This window comes from Balaenoptera ricei, chromosome 3 (assembly GCF_028023285.1).
Source record: "Balaenoptera ricei isolate mBalRic1 chromosome 3, mBalRic1.hap2, whole genome shotgun sequence".
In the NCBI taxonomy this organism is placed as follows: domain Eukaryota; kingdom Metazoa; phylum Chordata; class Mammalia; order Artiodactyla; family Balaenopteridae; genus Balaenoptera; species Balaenoptera ricei.
The window spans coordinates 100,172,707-100,194,927 of record NC_082641.1 but is presented as its reverse complement, the minus strand read 5'-3'; the positions used below and the strand labels follow the sequence as shown (position 1 = coordinate 100,194,927).

The 22,221-nt window shown below is 33.5% G+C and overlaps 1 pseudogene; it reads left to right on the top strand.

Annotated features, from left to right (window-relative positions):
- The first annotated feature begins 18,361 nt into the window (after positions 1-18,361).
- On the top strand, positions 18,362-20,383 carry LOC132363740 (cytoskeleton-associated protein 2-like; annotated as a pseudogene).
- Positions 20,384-22,221: the final 1,838 nt, after the last annotated feature.

Sequence of the window (22,221 nt, the reverse complement as noted above, 5' to 3'; positions counted from 1 at the left end):
TGGACACTGCTTGAAAAAGCAATGTTAATTACAGAAAGAAAGCAGATTGCTTCTACTTATTTCAATGAAGCTGACCACCCTGCCTTACAAAAGCAGCTCCTATCCCCAGATTTCCATGACATGGCCCCTCCACATATCAATACCTTTTAAAAATTGAGTCTATCAACATAAAGCAAGCATCAAGCCCTACCCATTAAAAGCTAAAATTTAATAGGTGGATGAAAAAAATTAATAGCAGTTGTGTACTCTGATTTAAAGATCTATTACAGAATTTATTTGATGTGTTCTTGATCTCTTAAAATATAATAAATTCATGCCATTTGAAATCCAAATTTTCAGTGAGCCTGATGTCTTTCACACTGATTGTACAATAGGAGACCATTTCCTTAGCAATGAACACATTTAGCACACTCACAAATTTCTAACCTATTAGTCTCTAAGATCTATTTTTTCTTTTTTTGGCATCACAACATTTCCTGAATCCACCCACCTCCTTTGCAACCCTCCTACCAGAATTCCAGTCTCATCATTTCTCACTAGAGCTATCAAATTAGATCCCTGACCTGTCCACCCGCTTCCAGCCTTACCCTCCTTCAAATCACCTTCCACAGTAAAACCAGAGTGGTTTTCCAAAAAGCAAAACTGCCCATAAACTTTTCATTAACCAACAGATATGATCGCAGTGATTTGGCATGACATCTACGGTCCTTTATGATTTTAGCTTCGCCAACTTTTCAAATTCACCTACTGCTCCTCAGCTTATACTCTGCATTGCAATTATCCAAAACCCCTTCTATTTTCCTGAGAAAACTAGGTTGTCTAAAGTCTCATAAATTACTCCTTTCTGCCCACTTTTGCAGCTTTCTCCCTACCCATAGATACAAAAACTGATCTGTTTTCACTTAGCAATTCCCCTTGGGACTCTCTCTAGACACCACTACATTCTGTTTGTTCTCCCAAATCCACCACTGTTAATGACCCTGAAATAGGTCTTTGATTCTCATCCTACTTTGCTTCTCTATTCTACCTTCTTTCTTCAAATCAGACCCTGCCTTATTCCCAAATTCTGTCCAAGTTAAAGGGTGATCTAGTTAAGATTCTCCAAAGAAAACTGTTATTGCCTGTCTCAAGAATTCTCACCCCTTTCCACCATCATTGTAAGCTACAGGAACTCCTACAACACATTAAGTCTTGACCCAGATATCTTCTCTGCAGCAAAACCCTTGATTCTCTCTGCCTCCAAAGCACTGTTTTTATACTTTTATAATTTAGGTATGTGTTTTCTTGTCTGTCCTTGCTAAACTGTGAACACCTAGAGGTCAAAGGCCCTCTTTTATAGTTGCAGAGAGTGGAACATAAGTGGTGCTTTGCAAGTATTTCTGGAATTAACTTGAAAAAAATTATGACCATCTTTTGCTCACCATTCTCCTTCTCATCTTCACTTCAAGTCCTGTGTTAATAGTACCTTTAGTTCCAACATGAAGAACTATATTTAAATGAAAAGATATATTGAAGAAATCTCTCTAGACTGAGAGGAAGTAAGAGATTGGACAGTATTTGTTTTATAAATGACAATAAAGAGATGATTTCAGTAACTTCTATCATTATAAAAAAATATTACATTAGCATAAATGAAGTTTCCCCCTCTATGTCTCATATACGACAGAAGCTGTCCAAAATGTGGGTATTACCGATATAGAAATGTAAGAAGCATTACATTGAACTACACACAGTTAACTCAATCCTATAAATGCATAGCCCTGAACTGATGCATTATAGTATTTGCACAAGAGGTTTTTGTTGTTGTGTTGTCGTTGCATGTACAAACCTTGCCTCCTTAAAATGTATACACTGGTAATGTGAGAAACAAATATTTACACAATCAGTTAGCAATTTTTAAATTGCTAGACTCCAGCTGAAGAATGTTTTTCATCTGTGGCATCTGTAAATTAGAGCCTGATTCTTTACCAAAAGGAAAACACTTAGGAAAGAAACATGTAAGAGCACACACCAGGAAAGCTGAAAGTTCTAAAGGGCTACTAATAACATCTTCACCACTTTGTTTCTAGTCATTCTATATCCCAAACAAAGCAACATAAAAGTTTTCAAATAAAGCAGCGGTGCAACCTTTTTGGCACCCGGGACCAGTTTCATGGAAGACAATTTTTCCACGGACGGGTGGTGGGGGGATGGTTCAGGCGGTAATGCGAGCGATGGGGAGCGATGGGGAGGGCAGATGAAGCTTCACTCGCCTGCCACTCGCCTCCTGCTGTGCGGCCCCGTTCCTAACAGGCCGGTCCACAGCCCGGGGGTTGGGGGCCCCTGAAATAAAGGGCTTAACTTTGAATTCAAACATTGGTTTGAAATTTAGTATAATTAACAAGACTTTTAAATTCCCAAAAGACAAGCCAAGAGGCTAACTTGTTAAAAGTTTCCTTAGATTAAATGATCTCTTCCTTTTATTCACTGATGTGCTTTTTCCACTCTAAGTAAAATTGTTATCTACCTCTGGAACTCTTGGGAAACACATGCTGTATACTCTCAAATTGACAATAATGGGTTTTGATCTTCTGATGAAACAGGCCAAGTGAAAGTGCACTCTGGAAGCAAAATGCTCCCATATGTGAGGATCACCTATACTGGGGTTATAGAGGTAGATTAGATGCAGACAGATGGAAGCATCTCTTTTCACTGTATACTCTTGACATTCTTCTGCTCTGGTAGTTTTACTCATGCTGTTATTTTTACCAATTCCATTTCTGTGATTTCTGGGTTCTTAAGTCTCATCCATTCTACAAAATGCATCATAAATGTCACTTTCATGGGTCTGCCACTCCCAGAAATGTTTCACACCTTTCACAGGACTGGAATATAAATTTAGCAGATATGATCAAAGTACTCATAGTCAAAATTATACTTAAAATACCTCAGGAGGGCACCACTTTAGAGAATGAGATCATCTTTCATAATTCTTCTCCCACGGTAACTCTTGAACTGAGCATGAGTGTAGGGGTTTCTAGTACCGCTGCCCAATACAGGAGTCACTAGTCACATGTGATTACTGAGCACTTAAAATGAGGCGAGTGGTACAGGTTGAAATGATAATGTCTTGGATATATTTGATTCAATGAAATAAATTATTAAAATTAATTGTACCACTTCCAGTTTCCAGCCTGGCATGGAAGGAGCTCAGAAGTCACAAATCTGTCCCAACAAGTAAAAATCTGTTAAACTAAGATATCAACAACTCTTCTTAGATATATCAGAGAAGTGAGTTTACAGAACGAACCACTGCCCTCCAAACAGGCAAATATAGAGACTCACACCTATTTGAACGGAAACCCCTGAGCAGTAACCTTTGCAGGAATCAGCACCGGATAGGAAAACCTAAACTGTAATTGAAGAAATGTTGAAGCTCACTGTGGATAAACCTGAGTTAAAAGCTTCAGGGGGAACAGTCATGGGGAGGTCCTCACACTTGGAGTTTGACCTTCTGGGCTTGACCAGGTTCTCATAGTGAATATCTGAGAAAAATCTCCTCATGCTTCCAGCAAGGAGAGGGTAAAAAGAACAATTTAAAAATACTCCAGAGCATTCTGTTCTTACAAGGCCTGTCCTTAGGAGAGATTATTCTACCAGAACCTAACCTACTAGGGTTTTATTAGAATCTAACCTACCTGGAAGGAAGGAAATAGCCAATTCCAGACAGCTCTAGCTTTCCACATATGGGTAAAAGGAAATATCCAGCTCCTAGCTCCTTTTAGCCATCCTGTCCCACCTAAAGTAGTGTGTGTGTGTTGGGGGGGTGGATATAGAGAAGTACAGATGAAGTTCACAGTCCAGAAGCACAGGCTTATCAAAAGCCTAAAACCTAATCATAGGACTACAGAATGTTTTCCCTCCACCCACATCTTACCACTACAATACTAAAGGCCAATTACCCTTTTACTCAGTACATTATGTCCACCTTTCCACAAAAGTTACAAGGCATACTAAAAGGCAAAAACAGTTTAAAGAGACTGAACAAGCATGAGAACCAGAGTTAAATATGGCAAGAATGTTTTAATTATCAAACCAGAAATTTTAAAAAATATATTATTAATATGCTAAGGGCTTTAATGGAAAAAGTAGTTAATGTGCAAGATAAATGATGTAATAAGAGAGATGGGAATTCTAAGCAAGAACAAAAATGAAATGCTGGAGATCAAAAAACAGAGTAGAGCCATGAAGGACACTTTTGATGGGCTCAATAGTAGACTGGATATGGCTAAAGAGAGAATCTCTGAGTTTCTGGATGTAACATTAGAAACTTCCAAAACTGAAAAACATATTAATCATCGTTTTTTTAGAAAGTATAAGTTCCTGGTTTAGAATGGCTATTATCAAAATCACAAGAAATAACAAATGCTGGGAAGGATGTGGAGAAAAGGGAACCCTTGTGTACTGTTGGTAGGAATGTAAAACCTGCATTGGTAAAACCAGTGTGGAAAACAGTATGGAGGTTTCAAAATAATTAAAAGTAGAATTACTATATGATCCAGCAATCCCATTTCTGGGTATATATCCAAAGGAAATGAAATCACTATCTCAAAGAGATAGTACACTCCCAAAACACTCTCATGTTCATTGTAGCATTACTCACAATAGCCAAAACATGGCTATCAAGCAAGAAATGGTTAAAGAGTGTGATATAATATAATATATAAATATAAATAAATAAATAAATAAATATATATATATATATATAACTCAAATATTATTCAGGTATAAAAAAGAAGGAAATTCTGCCATTTGCAACAACATGGATGAAGTTTTAGGACACTACTCTAGGTGCAAGTCAGACAAAAATAAATACCGTATGATCTCACTTATAAGTGGAATCTAAAAATGTCAAGCTTATAGAAACAGAGAGTAGATTGATGGTTACCAGAGGCTAGGAGCTAGGGGATGTGGAGATTTGGGTCAAAAGGTGCAAACTTCCAGATATATGATGAATAAGTTCTGAGGATCTAATGTATAGCATGGTGACTACAGTTAAAAATATTTTATAATATACTTGAAAAAAGAGCACAGAACATTAAGGAATGCAGGGGGAAATTTTTAGATGGTAGATGTATACCCAAATATAAGAGTACTTTGCTCATTTAAGGGCTAAGGTTTCCAATTATTTGGCAGTCCCTGCTAAAGCTGAACATAAGGATATTCTACAAACTAGTAATTATTCTCATAGTCATAGTCACATATAGCCCAAAGAAATGTATATATGTACCCTTGTCAAAAGACACAAAAAAGAAGCTTTATAACAGCATTATTTGCAATAGCTGAAAACTGGAAACAATCCAAATAGTCATCAACAATGAATTAGATAAACTGTGTATAAAAATCTTAAATGAATTACTATGCTGCAGATAAAATGAACAAGCCACTGCTAGAGGAATCACACAGCTGAATCTCATAAATAAAATGCTAACTAAAAAAAAAACAGACATAAAAGAATATATAATGTAAAATTATACTTACTTCAGAAAAAGAGTTGAAACTAATATAAGGTGTTTAAAATCAGGATAATGGTTAATTTGAGGAGGAAGGAACGGTATTAATGGGGAAAGGTACCAGGAAGTTTCTGGTGTGCTGGTAATGCTCGTTCTTGATCTGGGTGGTGGTCATGTGAGGATCCCTTTATGAAAATCTGTTGATCCCTTTATGAGAATACATATGATTTATGGTCTTTTCTGAATGATGTTATAATTGAATATATGAATTCATCTTTCAATGTAAATAGGTAATGAGAGGCTCTCAATGTAAAGCCAATTTCAATAAGTGGAATTTTAGAAGTTAAATAAAATGAATTTAAAACTTTTAGCCAATACGTGAACCTCCTTATTCCTAAAATATTATTTTCTTACTTGTCATCAAAATAATAAAAAGATTAGTCAGGTCTAGTTTTCTAACATGTATGTTTTCCACCAAAATAAATGTGTAAATAACTTTCTTTTCATCTATTCCTTTAGCAAATATTATGTTTTCTGTGGGAAACTTTAGGGGCTTCACAGAATACAAAAATGTAAATAGCATAATGACACTCCAGTTTATATGAAATGGACATGAGAGAAAAATGTGCTCCCAGGTTTTCTGTTCCAGTCTAGTTTAATATCTTATCAAGCAACTCCTCCAAGGATGATACATCATGTCAGTCTAGGACCTTATATTCAAAGGGGTCAGCAAATTTTATGTTAGCTGTTCTTGAGTTATAAAATCACTTTTGGAGGTGTAAAAAAAAGTATAAAATTCAAAATTTATTTTCTATATTTTAAATGAATTTACTGAACCAAATCTATTATGTCTTCCTGCTAATAACATTTGAGAAGAAGAAATAAAACAAATTCATATGGTGAAGAGCTCACATGTCAGGAGAACAATCCAGAACATTCTTCATGAACTGCTTAGCCAGATTTCATCTCAGACTTCAGGGGCTGGTGCACATTTGAGTTCAAGACTAACACCTGGATGACTATTTAATGGCAGCCTGCAGGGTCTCCTGAGAGGTTGGAAGAAGTGAGGCTGCATTTTGATTGCACCATCTTTCACAGCAGATGTTAAATCCAAAACATCCTAGGGAAACATTAAGGTCACTTGTTCCACAGTTGGTAAAGAGAAAAGGTGTACGTTCCATATCTTACCAATACCTTCTCCAAGGCTCAAGGTCAACTTTTAACCCTTGCTAAGTATTAAAGTACAGCTATATCTGCTTTCAAATCCCTCCAATCATATAATGTGTCTCTTTATAGAGTGAGAAAAACACTATGGGTTTGTAGAAGAGAAAATGTGCTGGCTTGAAACTTAAAATCTCTTTGAAATTGATTTGAAATGCTTACCAAATGATTCCTGAAGTGAACTCAAATCTGGAAATGGGTATTTATGAAAATTTGAGGATTCATTTAGAAAAGAGGTTCTGTTACATTTAGAAAAGCATATGCTCTCACATCCTACACTATACTCTGCAAAAGTTTTTACATTTCATACCTAAAGTTACTATCTTATTTTCAATAAGTTAATTGAACAACATTGGTTGAAGGCCCATTCTGCGCTGCCTCCTGGCTGTTGTATCATTTAAGGAGCTCACAAAATTTGTGGAAGTTATAAAACAATAAAGGCATTAAAGCATCTTAATATCAGTACAATCAATATAGAACCAAATGCTAGACAATAATCACCAAGGAAACCTTGGTTAAGGTAAATTCTTGGCAAGATAAAGAGAACACCAAAAGATCAAAAAATAAAAACGTATCTGTAGTATTTGGGAGATAGTGATATAAAAGGCTGTTGGGAGTGAAAGTTATATGTTTGGGAACTAAGTTGTAAAGTATAATGAAAGCATCAAGGTACAAGGGATGGCAAACCTTGAATGCTGGAATAAGTATCATGGGCTCACTCTGCACTCATTTCTTTGGACAAGGCTGGCAGAAAAGTATTAAACAGACTAACAAGAGATGAAAGAAGCTGAGAATGGATGAGCCAACTGGAGTTGTTGAGTTGATTCAGGCATGCAGTCTAGAATACTATTAATAAGAATGAAGAATAGAGACCTGTGGAAAACTTAAGACAAACTGCACAGCAGCTGAAAGGAAAGACAGGGATCACAGCCAAATTTACTAAAAATGCATAATTGCCCTTCATTTGTGTTCAATAATATGAATATAATTCATAATATCACAAAGGGTAATTTTTAATTCTAATGACTAATTCAAAGCACTTAACTGAGAAGACTTAGTTGTTCATGTAATTCTGTCTCTATGACTGGACATTCTAAATTACACAGATCAATAGGAAATCTCAACAGGGTTAAGAAAGCAGAGAGAAACTAAATGTCTTAACTTCAGTTCTTTCACAGAGATAAATGATTTTTAAAGGCACACATTGAAATTTTAGAATGTTCTGATGATAAACAATAATAAACAATAACAAATAATATTTATGCTGTACTTACCATGTGTCTATCACATGTTAAGCATTTGCATAAATCATTTCATCTATTCTTCAAAAAACCCATTTGGGATAAAATCTGTAATTATCTCCATATTATAGGGTACACAATTGACACTAAGAGAGGAAACTACCATGGTCATAGAGTTACTAAGTGGCAAAACCTGAAGAGACAGAAACAGGTCTGCCTATTGACAAACTCTGCCCTTAACTATAGACATGGCCCTAAAACAATCTTTTGTTGCACTCCTTGCTTGGTACACTTCAAAGACCACAAGACAGGATTTAAGATACCTGAGTATTAAACTCTGGTCTTTACTACTGTTTCTGTGACTTTGGGCAAGTCAATTCATCTTGATGGCTCACAATCTCCCCATATATAAAATGAGGAGATTGGGGGAACTCAGATTCCTTTAAGCAATAAAATTATATGATTAAATGATATTTACCATATAATTAAGTTTTCAGAACTGCAAGGATTTATAAATTGTTCTTATTCTGATTTTGGTATTCAGATCAATAATGATTCCTTGTTTCCATTTATAGTCAGAGAGTTAAGGATACTTGCTGCTTGATGGCAACCTCAATTTTAATTACTCAGCTTTGTAGTTGTAGAAAAGTACTTATTTGTTTTTGAAGCATATTATTTTGCCCTGCTCATTCTGTCTGTTGTATTTTTATTCTGGATGGCATTATGTAGAAGAGCTTAGCATCTTTACTTCAGCATTAATACTCAATCATGAGTTATCAGTGAAGCTTCGGAGAGTACAACAGTAAACCCATTTAGTGCATAAATACATTTAGAAAGAACATATTTAGCCTGGATTACACTTGCACTCTACAATTAAGATTCAATCCCTTCCAGAAAATTATAACTATGAGAAAAGTGCATGGTGAGGTTGGAAAAAGAGTTTAAATTATGGTTTTTAATTTTAAAATCACAGATATGCATACATACACACATATATAAAAGATATTTTTGCTACTCCACTTCTGGTAGTAATCTGAGTCACAACTTGCACTTGTTTGAGTTTAGTAGTAACTGTTTTCTTAAAATGTTAAGCATAAGCTCTCTGGCTATATTCCAAAAGCTAAGAGCAAATATACTTAGATAAATTAATGCGTAAATAAATTACTAAGATTAAAGCAAATCTCATGGGATTCTGTTAGTTATAATAAAAGTAAGAACTAATATATTTTACATGTACTGATTTTTCTTTTAAGAAGAAAACAAATGCAACAACGAAAAACCATACATCTGGTTCAGGTTTTCCCAAAATATCAGGAATAACAATATTTGATTCTTTCCAAAATATGAGTATCCAACTGGTCTCATTATGATACCCCACAACACTTGTATATCTTCTTCTATTACATACAAGTTGATAGAAAGAATTTTTTTTAATCTCCTTCTTTGAAACATGGGAAGCAAAGTGACATCAAGTTGAACATACATTTCACTGGCACTAATTCAACTCTGTGTGTTTCAAAAAGTTACTAGCAAGCTAAAAATATCAATTTCAATAGTTGGAACAACTTTTCTCTCTTTACCTAAGCTTAGGCATGAGAGGGGAGACACAAATTTTCTGTTTCTCCTGAGTCTTCATCCCACTGTGCCCCTCAGCAGGAGCACCTCACTGGGTTTAACGTATTGTGCATGTATAAAGGTATATATTGTACTACATGTGTTCAAATAGTAACCTAATGACTTCAACATAGTGTCAACCAAAACAAACAAAGAAACAAACACAGCAATCTGATCCCGTGGTGAAGAAATAACTGGCTTTGTTGGAGTCACTAAAACTCTTTGTATCTCCAGTGTAGTGCTCTCCCAAGGAGGTTTCAGTGGTAAGCTTGCTAATATGCCATTTTTTGTTTTTAAAGTCTACTGGACTTTAGAATAAAATTTGTACTAATGTGTAACTCACCTAGATTGTGTTCTTCGATTAGGCATGCATTTCAATTGCCACTGTATATAGCAATCTGAGCACACATTGCTATAGATTTTTTTCCCCATTCTTTGCTACAATCCCATACAACTAAAATAATCTTTCTGATAAATTCTGAAGATAATATGTGTAGATCTGAAGACATGAATTCTCCAGGATACAGGTGCCAGATTATCTAGTCCATTTGGATGGAGAAATATGAAATGTGGATTAGATCCTGAGGTGAAGACCACAGACTCTGTGGTTGCCTGTGAATTCCCAGCCTGTGCGTGCCAGAGGACATCTTATGTGTACAGAAAATTAAAGAACTAGTCTCTCTCCTGCATTCAGTCCTTTGGAAGGCTTTGGGGAGAGCTACTGGGTGTCAGGAGCTCTGATGGGCAATATTTCCACCAGATCAAGTGGTTGAGAAAGAGTGGACTCTCCTCTTGATTTCACCCAGAGACCCGGACAACAAATATCTCCATGTCTCTCCACCACTTTCACAACCAACCCACACCTAGCCTTTGCTTCTATGTAACTGAAAATTAACCAAATGGACATCAAAACTCTTCCAAGTAACTCACAACTGAAGATGAAATCAAAACAAATTGCAGATTACTTAAAATTAACACAAATAAACTTATATCAAAACATAAGAACGCTTTGCTCTATGTATTTATTAAGAACATTGTTCTATGTATTTGTTAAGAACTTTGGAACTCAGCAACTGGAGCCAGTGGGTACCTCTAAAGACAAGCATCCAGAACAGAGTTCAAAGGTGAAGATTTTCATAGTCCTGAATCTGGAACATTTTAACCCTTCTTGTACTCCAAAGGAATTCTAGAACAAAGTTTGCTCTCTCTAGAGATGTTGACCAAAAGAGCTTTGAACATGGGGATACCAGGCAAAGCTGATGGAGAAGGTGGAGTGCACTATGGAAGAAGATTAGGTCTCTGCATATCGAATGGTAGTCACCAAACAAGACAAGAAAAATAAATTACATACAATATGTTATATATTATAATACATGTGTGAATTTTACATTTTATAATTTTTACTAATATGGCTAGAGCATCAACATGTTAAATAATATTTCAATATAGTCATCTTTGGCATTTTGATGACTTTTAGTCATATAAAATTAGGCTTTACATATAGTTTTCATTTAATTCAGTATAAAGGTATTTTTGTTGAGAGAGAAGAATATAACTATTTAATTTAGCAATTTATTAGCTAGATCTGTAACTTTTAAATATTTAGATTTTGAAATGTAGGCCTCTGTTTGTATTTTTGTAGCAGGCCTTGCAAATATGAGTGGCAGGCTTGTTTTTCTTATGTTATTTTTCAATCAAAATGTATTCAGAGAAAAGAAAAATACATGTGCTATACACATGTATTTAAACTGAAGTAAGAACTTTTTTGACCCAGCACCAGTACCAGAACACAACTCAGGATATAAAGCCAGTAACAGATATAATAATGAAGAGAGTAGAAATCAGTACTTCATCTTTATTTTTATTTAAATGTCTATTTTTAGAGTTTGTTCATATTGATGAGCTTTATCCTATAGTTATGAATGCAGGAGGAATATTTTTAACTTAAACATGTATTTCTTCAAAAGAGAATTTATACGAATGAAACTTAGTATTGGCAAATGGGCTTTATTCAATATAGATTTCTAAAATGAGATAGTAATGTTATGTATTACTCATAAAAACAATTTTAGATCTACAAATAGTGTTTAGAGAAGCTGTTGTTATAATTGCACAGTAATTTTACTGTAATTGTGATATTGGTAATTTTTTAGGAAGCTGAAGGCACACTATAAAACTGTGTAATGCCCTCTGTGAAAATGTGTGTGGTAGATCCCCTTGATATATAATTAAATGTGTCCATAAAAATAAAATCATAAAAACCTTCCTCTCCTTTAAAATCAGGATAGGCCCATATGCCAGAAATACAATGCTTTTCTAAGCCACATGTGGAAATAACATCTGCCCCACAAATTGTTTAACATTTCTTAAGACATCAGAAATTGCCTATGGTAAGGAGTTCAGTACACCAGCACCCATATCCACCAGAGAACATTTCAAAAGGTGTAGTGACCAAGCAAATATTATATATGTTCAACAATTCTGCTCCTAGAAATTTCAACTAAACTCATAATTTAAGGAGGAGACAAATTCAAATCAATTTGTGTATAATTCAACTATTAATGGATATATTAAAAAAAAAAACTTTGGTTTCTTTTCATCTTCACTCACTTGAGAGGTAAGAATGTGGCTCAGAATTAAGTGACATGATGAATATCAAATGCTAGTTCAGGAATTTGCCTAATCACAGATTCCTTTGTGGAACACAAATATTACCTTAGGATTTTGCCCATAATTGGATGGCAATTTTTTAAGAGCTACTTCATTAAAAATACTCTTTTCTTTAAAATGTTTTAGTCAAACTGGAAGCTGCATTGTTCCACTATCTAACTGTAGTATCTCCGTAATAGCATAAGGTCAAGAGAATACAGCACACCTGGTGCACCTAAACAATAACTTTCTGTTTCTGTATTTATAGAGGGAAAGTTTCTGCAGTAGCTCCTTGCTAAAAAACAATTTGGAAGATAAATAATGGTTACTTGTTTTGGGAGAGATGGCTTTCCAGCAATACATTTATATGAAATTCTAGAAAATGAATGTGACCAATTTATAATTATATACATATAGCAATTGGAAAGAACTAGGAGTAAAGCCACATACGAGGACATATCTCATATTGAAATAGCGAAAAGCAACATTAAGTCCAATGTGAACACCTCATACTTCTGGAGAAGCTGATTCAATTTGAATTAACTTTTAATACCTAGAAAGTGTTTGCTCTCTTCCCAACCAGTTTCCTAGAGGCTGCAAAACGATGAGTGCTATGCTCGTGTAAATGTGCACACAGTTCATTCTGTCTTCACTAAGTTCATTCTTATAATCCTGTAAATTGCTGGTAGTGTCTTTATTCTGGGTATATTTTAGTTAAGGCAATAACATATAGTTAGAGTTTTATGTGTGCCATTGTTACAGGTTATACCATTGTATGCTTAAAAAAAAAAAAAAGACAGTGAATATACTTGGATACTTGGATATAAGTGAACAAATATTTAAACACGGAATGAAAACATCCTTGACTTGAATCTATTTTTTAATGTAACAGAAATAAAATGGACAATTATCACATGCAAATAATAGCTCAGGCCACACTCATGATTCTGCCTGAGAAGAAGAGCCTGTGCCTCTGGCACGAAAGATGCAACTACACAGTGAAAAGGCTCGTGGCTGTTAGATTAATACTCTTGCCACAGATAACCTGCGAGACCCAGGAAGAGAGTGAAGCCAGGACAGGACACCACAGTCAATCCTGTGAGCCTTTCTGTGAGAGGAAAATATTGGCAAGAATTATAGAAATTGTTCAAAAATAACTGGGGTTGATAGAAAAAGAAAACCGAGTGAGCTGAGACAATGTAGTATGGTTGAAAGGAAGTAATTGTATGGGGTGTGGAGCATGTATGTATGTGTGTGTTTGGGTCTGTGTCTCTGTTTATGGGCATGGTATGTGAGTCTGTCAGATGTGTATTTTCTGTGAATTTTCTACCTTACTGTTAAATACTATTGGGAATATGTGGCCATGCTGCTTTTGATAATACCGAATTAGTCTTAATGTTTAAGCACATATCTTTGAAGTCATTCATTATGACTACATGCTACCTTTCAGAAGTATTTATAAAGAAAACATAAATTTTCTTATTTCACTGCATCTGCTGAGATTTTCTCTACTGTAGTCAACAAAATCACATATGCTTTCTTCAAACATCTGGAACAATTTTTTTTCCTTTCAATTTGTTCCATTTCAATTAAAAAAAAACTAAACTAAAAGTACTGTGTTCAGGATTTTCTTTTTTAGGGTTGGCATTTTCTTAGAATGGACATGAATATTCTTCAATTAAAGTTCATGCAATTAAAGTATGTGCAAAAAAAAGACCTGAATCGATGCATTTCCAAAGTGAAACTAAAGGAAGAAAAAGAAATGGAACTTTGTGTGGTTATGCAATTTGGAAGGCAGGAACTGGATCAGAGTAGCCTAACAGAGAAAGAGGTCAGAAAGGCATTCTGGGAAGAAATGGAGACGGACCATGTTGCTGGGCACTGTGTAGAAACTGAGCTAACATAAGGAAGTGCCTGGGAACAGCAGAGGCAAAAAGGAATACAGGGAAAGTAAAATGTCTCATACAATTTTTAAGTCGATATATAATTTTCTCCCCCATTTCCTCTGTGAAACGAGTAACACTTACACACCACTCTGATGCTTTTAGAGTGAACTCACTGGGGGAAACTTAAGCTGATCCTAAATTTGAAATATGAGTTTGTAGAGGATGAAAGGCAGAAAAAGGACAAGCAAATAGCAAATATCTAGAATACATATGTTCTTTTACATATGTTCTTTCCAGGTTTATTGAGGTATAATTGACTTAAAATATTATGTAAGTTTAAGGTATACAATGAGATGATTTCATACATACATATAAATATATATATATATATATATTTACATATATATAGCAAAATGTTACCACAATAAGGTTAGTTAGCACACCCTTCAACTCACAAGACTACCATTTTGTGATTGCAATTGTTATGGTGAGAACATTTAAGTTCGACTCTCATAGCAACTTTCAAAGATGTTACCAGAAAACTACTAGAGCTCATCAATGAATTTGGTAAAGTTGCAGGATACAAAATTAATAAAGAAATCTCTTGCATTCCCATACACTAACAACAAAAGATCAGAAAGAGTAATTAAGGAAACAATCCCAGTAACCATTGTATCAAAAAGAATAAAATACCTAGGAATAAACCTACCTAAAGAGGCAAAAGACCTGTACTCAAAAAACTATAAGATACTGATGAAAGAAATCAAAGATGACACAAACAGATGGAGAGAAATACCATGTTCTTGGATTAGAAGAATCAATATTGTCAAAATGACTATACTACCAAAAGCAATCTACAGATTCAATGTAATCCCTATCAGATTAACAATGACATTTTTCATAGAACTAGAACAAATAATTTAAATTTTGTATGGAAATAATAATTTTAATAAATAATAATAATATATTTATATTTATATTATATAATATAATATAATTAATAATATATTTATATAATATATAAATATAAATATATATATTATATATAAAGTTATATATAAAGTTATATATAATAAATATAAATTTATATATAAATTTATATATATTTATATATATTATTATTTATTATTAATATATTTATATTTATATATATTTGTATTTATTTATATAAATTTATAAATTTATTTATAAATTTATAAATTTATTTATAAATTTATATATATCATATATATATTTATATTATATTATATTATAATATATATATTATTATATTATAATATATATTATTAATATATATTATTATAATATAATAAATATATATAATATATATAATAATAATATATAATAATAATTATATATATAATAATTATATATATTATATATATAATAATTATATATATTATATATATAATATATTATATATATTATATATATAATATATTATATATATAATACATATAATATATATAATATATATTATAATATATATTATAATATATGTAATATATAATAATATATAATAATATAATAATATTTATTATTTTATAATAATTTATATATATTTATATTTTATATATATATAAATTTATATATATTTATATTTATTATTATTTATTATTAATATATTTATATTTATATATATTTATGTTTATTTATATAAATTTATTTATAAATTTATATATATTTATATTATACTATATTATAATATATATATTATATTATATATCATATTTAAATTTATATATATTATATATATATAAATTTATATATATTATATATAAATAATATATTTATATATAATATAATATAATTAATAATGTTTATATTTATATAATAAATAATTTTAATAAATAATTTTAATTTTGTATGGAAACACAAAAGAATCTGAATAGCCAAAGCAATCTTGAGAAAGAAAAACGGAGCTGGAGGAGTCAGGCACCCTGGCTTCAGACTATACTATAAAGCTACAATCATCAAAACAGTATGGTACTGGCACAAAAGGAGACATATAAATCAATGGACCAGGATAGAAAGCCCAGAAATAAAACCATGAACTTATGGTCAATTAATCTATGAAAAAAAAGGCAAGAATATACAATGGAGAAAAGATAGTCTCTTCAATAAGTGGTGCTGGGAAAACTGGACAGCTATATGTAAAAGAATGAAATTAGAACCCTCCCTGACACCATACACAAAAATAAACTCAAAATGGATTAAAGACCTAAATGAAAGACCAGATACTACAAAAGTCCTAGAGGAAAACACAGGCAGAACACTCTTTGACATAAATCACATCAATACTTTTTTGGATCCCTCTCCTAGAGTAATGGAAACAAAAACAAAAATAAACAAATGGGACCTAATTAAACTTAAAAGCTTTTCCACAACAAAGGAAACCATAAACAAAATGAAAAGACAACCCACAGAATGGGAGAAAATATTTGCAAATGATGCTACTGACAAGTGATTAATTTTCAAACTATATAAACAGTTCATACAGCTTAATAAAATTTTTTAAAAATCAAAAAATTGGCAGAAGACCTAAATAGACAAAGAAGACATACAGATGGCCAACAATCACATGAAAAGATGCTCAATGTCACTAATTATTAGAGAAATGCAAACTTCTTTATTCATTTTATCTATAGATGTACACCTTAGGTTGTTTCCATCTCTTGGCTATTGTAAATAATGCTGCTATGAATATGGGAAGAAAGATATCTTTTGAGTTAGAGTGTTTATTTTCTTCATATATATTCTCAGAAGTGGAATTGCTGGATAATATGACAATTCTATTTTTAATTTTTTGAGGATCATCCATATTGTTTTGCAGTGGCTATACCAATTTACAATCCCACCAAACCCTTTTCTCCTCATCCATACCAGCACTTGTTATCTCTTTTCTTTTATATGATGGCTATTCTAACAAGTGTGAGGTGATGTCTTATTGTGATTTTAATATGCATTTCCTTACTTATTAGTAATGTTGAGCATTTTTCCATGTGCCTGTTGGCCTTTCTTATATCTTCTTTGGAGAAATGTCTATTCAGGTTCTTTGCCCATTTTTTAATTGTTTGGTTAATTTGCTACTGATTTGTATGAGTTCTTTATATATTTGGGGTATTATTCTCTAATCAGATATATGGTTTACATATATTTTTTCCCATTCCATAGGTTGTCTTTTCACTTTGTTGATGATTTGCTGTGCAGAAGCTTTCTAGTTTGATGTAGTCTCACTAGTTTATTTTTGATTTTGTTGCTTGTGCTTTAAGTATCACATTCAAAAACATTACTGTGAAGACCCATGTCAATGAGCTTTATTCCTATATTTTCTTCTAAAAGTTTTATAGTTTCAGGTCTTACATTAAAGTCTTTAATCCATTTCAAGTTAATTTTTGTGAGTGGTGTAAGATATGGGTCCAGTTTCACTCTTTTATATATGAATATCCAATTATCCCAGCATCGTTTATTGAAAAAACTGTCTTTTTGTTGTTTGTGTATAGAAATGCTACTGATTTTTATATGTTATTTTGTATCCTGAAAATTTACTGAATTCATTGATTAGATCTAACAGTTTTTTTGGTTGAGTCTTTAGGATTTTTTATCTATAAAATCATGCCATCTGCAAATAGAGACAATTCTATTTCTTCCTTTCCAATTCTGATACTTTTATTTTTTATTTTTTTCTTGCCTGATTGCTTTAGCTAGGACTTCCAATATTATGTTTAATAAGAGTGGTGAGAGTGGTTTCCCTACCTTAGGGGAAAAATTTTCAACCTTTCACCACTGAGTATGACGTTAACTGTGGGCTTGTTATAGACAGCTTTTATTATGTTAAGATACGTCCCTTCTATGCCTAACTTGTTAAGAGTTTTTATTACGACTGGATGTTGAATTTTGTCAAATGCTTTCCCTGTATCTATTAAGATGATCATATAATTTTTGTATCAAGTTCAATATCAGGTCAGAGGAGATTGGACACAGACATAGAATGAGATCATTTGTGGTATTTACTCCACATAAAAATATCAGCTGGAGAATGGATAAATAACTTGTGGTATAGTCATATGCTACAATAATATACAGTATTGATATAAATAAATCATGCCTTAACATCAAAGTGGATGAATCTCAGGAACAGAATGGTGAGAGAAAAAAAGCAAGTTAGAAGATACAATATGGGCAGTGTGCAGCCGCGCTGGCTTGAGGGAGTCTGCGGCAGTCGAGCTGGAGATGCGTTCCCCTGCCTGGAGCTGTGATGAGCACCCCAGCCGTGCCCCAGGACCTGCAGCTGCCCCTGAGTCAGAGGGCCCAGTCTGCATTCAGAGAGCAAAGAAGACAAAAACTCAAGGAGCATCTGTTAAAAAGAAAAACTTTTTGCATACAAACAGGAAAATCAGATATTATCCAGTGGTAGAGACCAGAGAGTGAAGACATCTGAAGGCCAGATCCAAGAATAGACAAAAATTCTGAAACTTAAGGCAAAAATGGTTGATAAAGAGAATGTCGGCAGACCTACAGGGATCAAGAATAATATAACAATGGAAAAAAACTGTATTCCTTTAAAACCTTCTAATGAATTAACCAATTCAACTACAGCAATTGATACACCTAATTTTGAGGATAATAAACTCTGCCGTTGTTACCAATTAAAGATGACCCCCAAAGTCAACATATGATGTTAAGCCAAGCATTTCACCTTAAAAACAACAGTAAAAGAAACAAATGACTACAGAAAAACCAAAGCAAGGTGCTAACATGCCCAAGAAACCTGTGCTTGGATCTTATCATAGCCAAATTGTTCAGTCTAAGATTAATTCCTTTAGAAAACCTCTACAAGTCAAAGATGAGAGTTCTGCAACAATGAAGAAACTTTCAGCTACTGTCTCTAAAGCCACAAAGTCTCAGCCTGTAGACACCAGCAGTGTACCAGTGAAAAGTGATAGAGCCTCACATATGACGACTGCCACTAAATTTGTGAGCACTACATCTCAGAGCAGTCAACTCGTATGAACTTCTATTAGCAGTCACCACAGTAATAACCAGGATGCCATGAAACAAGGCATCAGTCTGCCAGTGTTACAGTTCGGAAAGGGCCTCGAGAGAAAGAATTATTACAGTTAAATATACTTTCGTCTATTATCAAAACCATTTCTTCTCAGGACATAAAAAGAAGACACTATCAAGAAGCATGACATCTGAAATGGTAGCCAGGCCTGCTTTGTCTTCTAATACTAAACTGATAGAAAAGTCAAAAAGCATTGACCACCGCAGACATACCATGGTGAAAACAGCTATTGATAGTAGATGGACTCAGCCCAGAGAAACTGCAGAGGAGAGAAAGGCTCATCTGAGTGAGTGGAAAGCTAGCAAAGGAAGAGTAATGAAAAGGCCTCTGAGCTCAGTGGTTACCCAGCCTGAGCCCGAAGCACAAAATGAAAAACTAGTTGGGTCCTTCTGGACTACCATGGCAGAAGAAGATGAACAATGATTGTTTACTGAAAAAGTAAACAAGACATTTTCTGAATGCCTACACCTGATTAATGAGGGATGTCCAAAAGAATAAGTATTAGTTACACTGAATGACCTGATTAAAAATATTCCAGATGCCAAAACACTTGTTAAATATTGGATATGCCTTGCGCATACTGAACCACTTACAAGTCTATTGAAAATGTTTTTGCAATCTATGAGAAGGTCATTCTGGCAGGAGCTCAGCCTACTGACGAGATGCGACATGCAATTGTTGACATTCTGACAATGAAGAGTCAAGAAAAAAGTTAAATTTGGAGAAAATATTGAGGAGGCTTGTGCAACCAAGGAACAAATCCAAGAAGCCACCATTGACGATATAAGTCTTAACCTGGGGTCAGAAAAACCAGACATAGAAAATAAGCATCCTAGGAATGTGGTATTTCAAGGTTGTGAAAAAGAGCAAGATGACAAAACAAAAGATCCAAACAGTGATATTAAAACCCCCAATACAGAAACTAGGTCGGGTTGCTTAATTAAATATAATGTGTCTACTACTCCATACTTGCAAAGTGTGAAAAAGAAGATGCAGTTTAACGAAACAAATTCTGCATTTAAAGAGCTAAAGTTTCTCACACCAGTTAGACGTTCTCGACGTCTTCAAGAGAAGACTTCTAAATTGCCAGATACGTTAAAAGACCATCATCCTTGTGTGTCTTCAAGGGAACAGTTAACAGAGTTGGGAAGTGAAACTGACGCTTTTGTGTGCCACATGTACTCAGAGACTGACACGACAGAAGAGAAGTGAAGCTCTGATAGCAGTGGGGTTGTATTATTCCAAGGGCATTTGGTTGGTTTGTTTGCTGTGGCTTTGCATGTCCCTTAGGTCAGGAGTTGCCAAGTACCTAAGTATTCACAGCAGTCAGCGCTCTTACTAATGTCCACTCTAAAGCAGGTGTTGCCTTCTGTGCGTCGGAAAGCTAATCCTACATTGTGGATCTCAATAGACTGACTTTTTCTCTAACACAGGTAAATTTTGTGAAGACAGAGTTAGCTTGCTTTGTCACCCAATTCTAGTAGCCCAGACTGCTGTGCTCTCCTGTGTCCCTGGGATTCTGCCCCTGGTTCTTCATTGTCACTCTCCAGCAATGCCAGTGAGTCTGCATCTGTGGTCTCTTGGCTTCTTTTTTTATTGTAGTGGAGGTCCGCGAGAGGAATAGTTAACTAAATACTCCATTTCTAAGAGAAGATACTTTGTTGGAAGAAAGAAAATATGCCACACCTAGTGGGCATTCAGAACTTTAAATCTGAGTTCCTTTCTTTAGTTCCTTTTCTAACTTGACTATTTAAATGTTAAAAATTTTAACTTCTATTGCTTTGTTTGATATAGTTTATAGACTAATAGAAGGGAGTTAGAGAAGGAATATATAATATTTCATAAATGTCATCCTAGCTTAGGTAGTATTTCTAAAATAACTAATACTTAAAATTGATTTCTTCCTTGTAATATAAAAACTTCATCATGTTTCCTAAAACATGATAGTCATACACAATAAGTAGGTCTCTGCTCCCCACAATAAATACCACCAGTAAAATTGTTTTAAGTCTCTACTTATTAATTAATTAATTGTTTTGTTAAGTCTAATACTTAAATGGCATACATCCTTTACCAACTCTACAGTTTCAAATAAGGATTTAGTCATTGTAAAAGATTAGATAGTTTTAAAACTGCATAATATGAATGTGGTTGAAAATCACATACTTATTTATGTTCATTAATTCCATTTGTATAATAGTGCCAATCTTTGTTCTATTTATTGTCTTATGTTCTAGAGAGTAGGGTTTTTATTCCTTTTAAACTGTGTACCTAATATGTATACAATAAATGAAAACATCTATATAACGATAAAAAAAAAAAAAGAAGACACAATATGATTCTGTTTTTGTGAACTTCAAAACCGTGCAAAACCAAAGAATATTCTGTTTAGAGATACAACCCTATGTGGTAGATGTTTCAAAAAGTATTAGTTAATACACTTAGTGAATTTTTATCACTGTGAGTAGAGGAGTAGGATGGGATCTGGAATGAACCCTTAGAAACCTCAACGTTTTGGATTATTTTCTGTGTTTCTTTTTTCCTTAAGGTAGATAGTGAATAAAAGGGTGTTTGTATTTTTATTCTTTATACTGAATCATATGTTATAAATACTATTTTGTATTTCAACTTTCATACTAGCAATTTTGAAAAAAGCAAAAGAAAAAATTAAGGATAATCATAACTAGAAAATAATAGGTAGATTTTTTAAAAAATCATTGGAGAAGGGAGGAAGGTCAAAGAAAGAACTCAATCCAAATTCAATAAAATGAAAGCTAAAGGATGAACAGATAAATAAGATCTCAGCAAGTAAAAAAGGAAAATATACAAAGTTCCCTTTGGAGAAGGGAACAGCTGCCAGGGAATGGCAAGGAAACTGGTGGCTTTACTGTGAAACTGAGAAAGCCAAAGATGTGAGACAAGCCTGAAAATAAAGATAGTAACCCGAAAGGACTTCAGTGCTCAGTGAATGAGTTTGTGAGGTTTGTTTTTGTTTTCTTTTGTTTTATGTATAAGAAACATTGGAAGTCTGTTAAGATTTTTAAAATAGT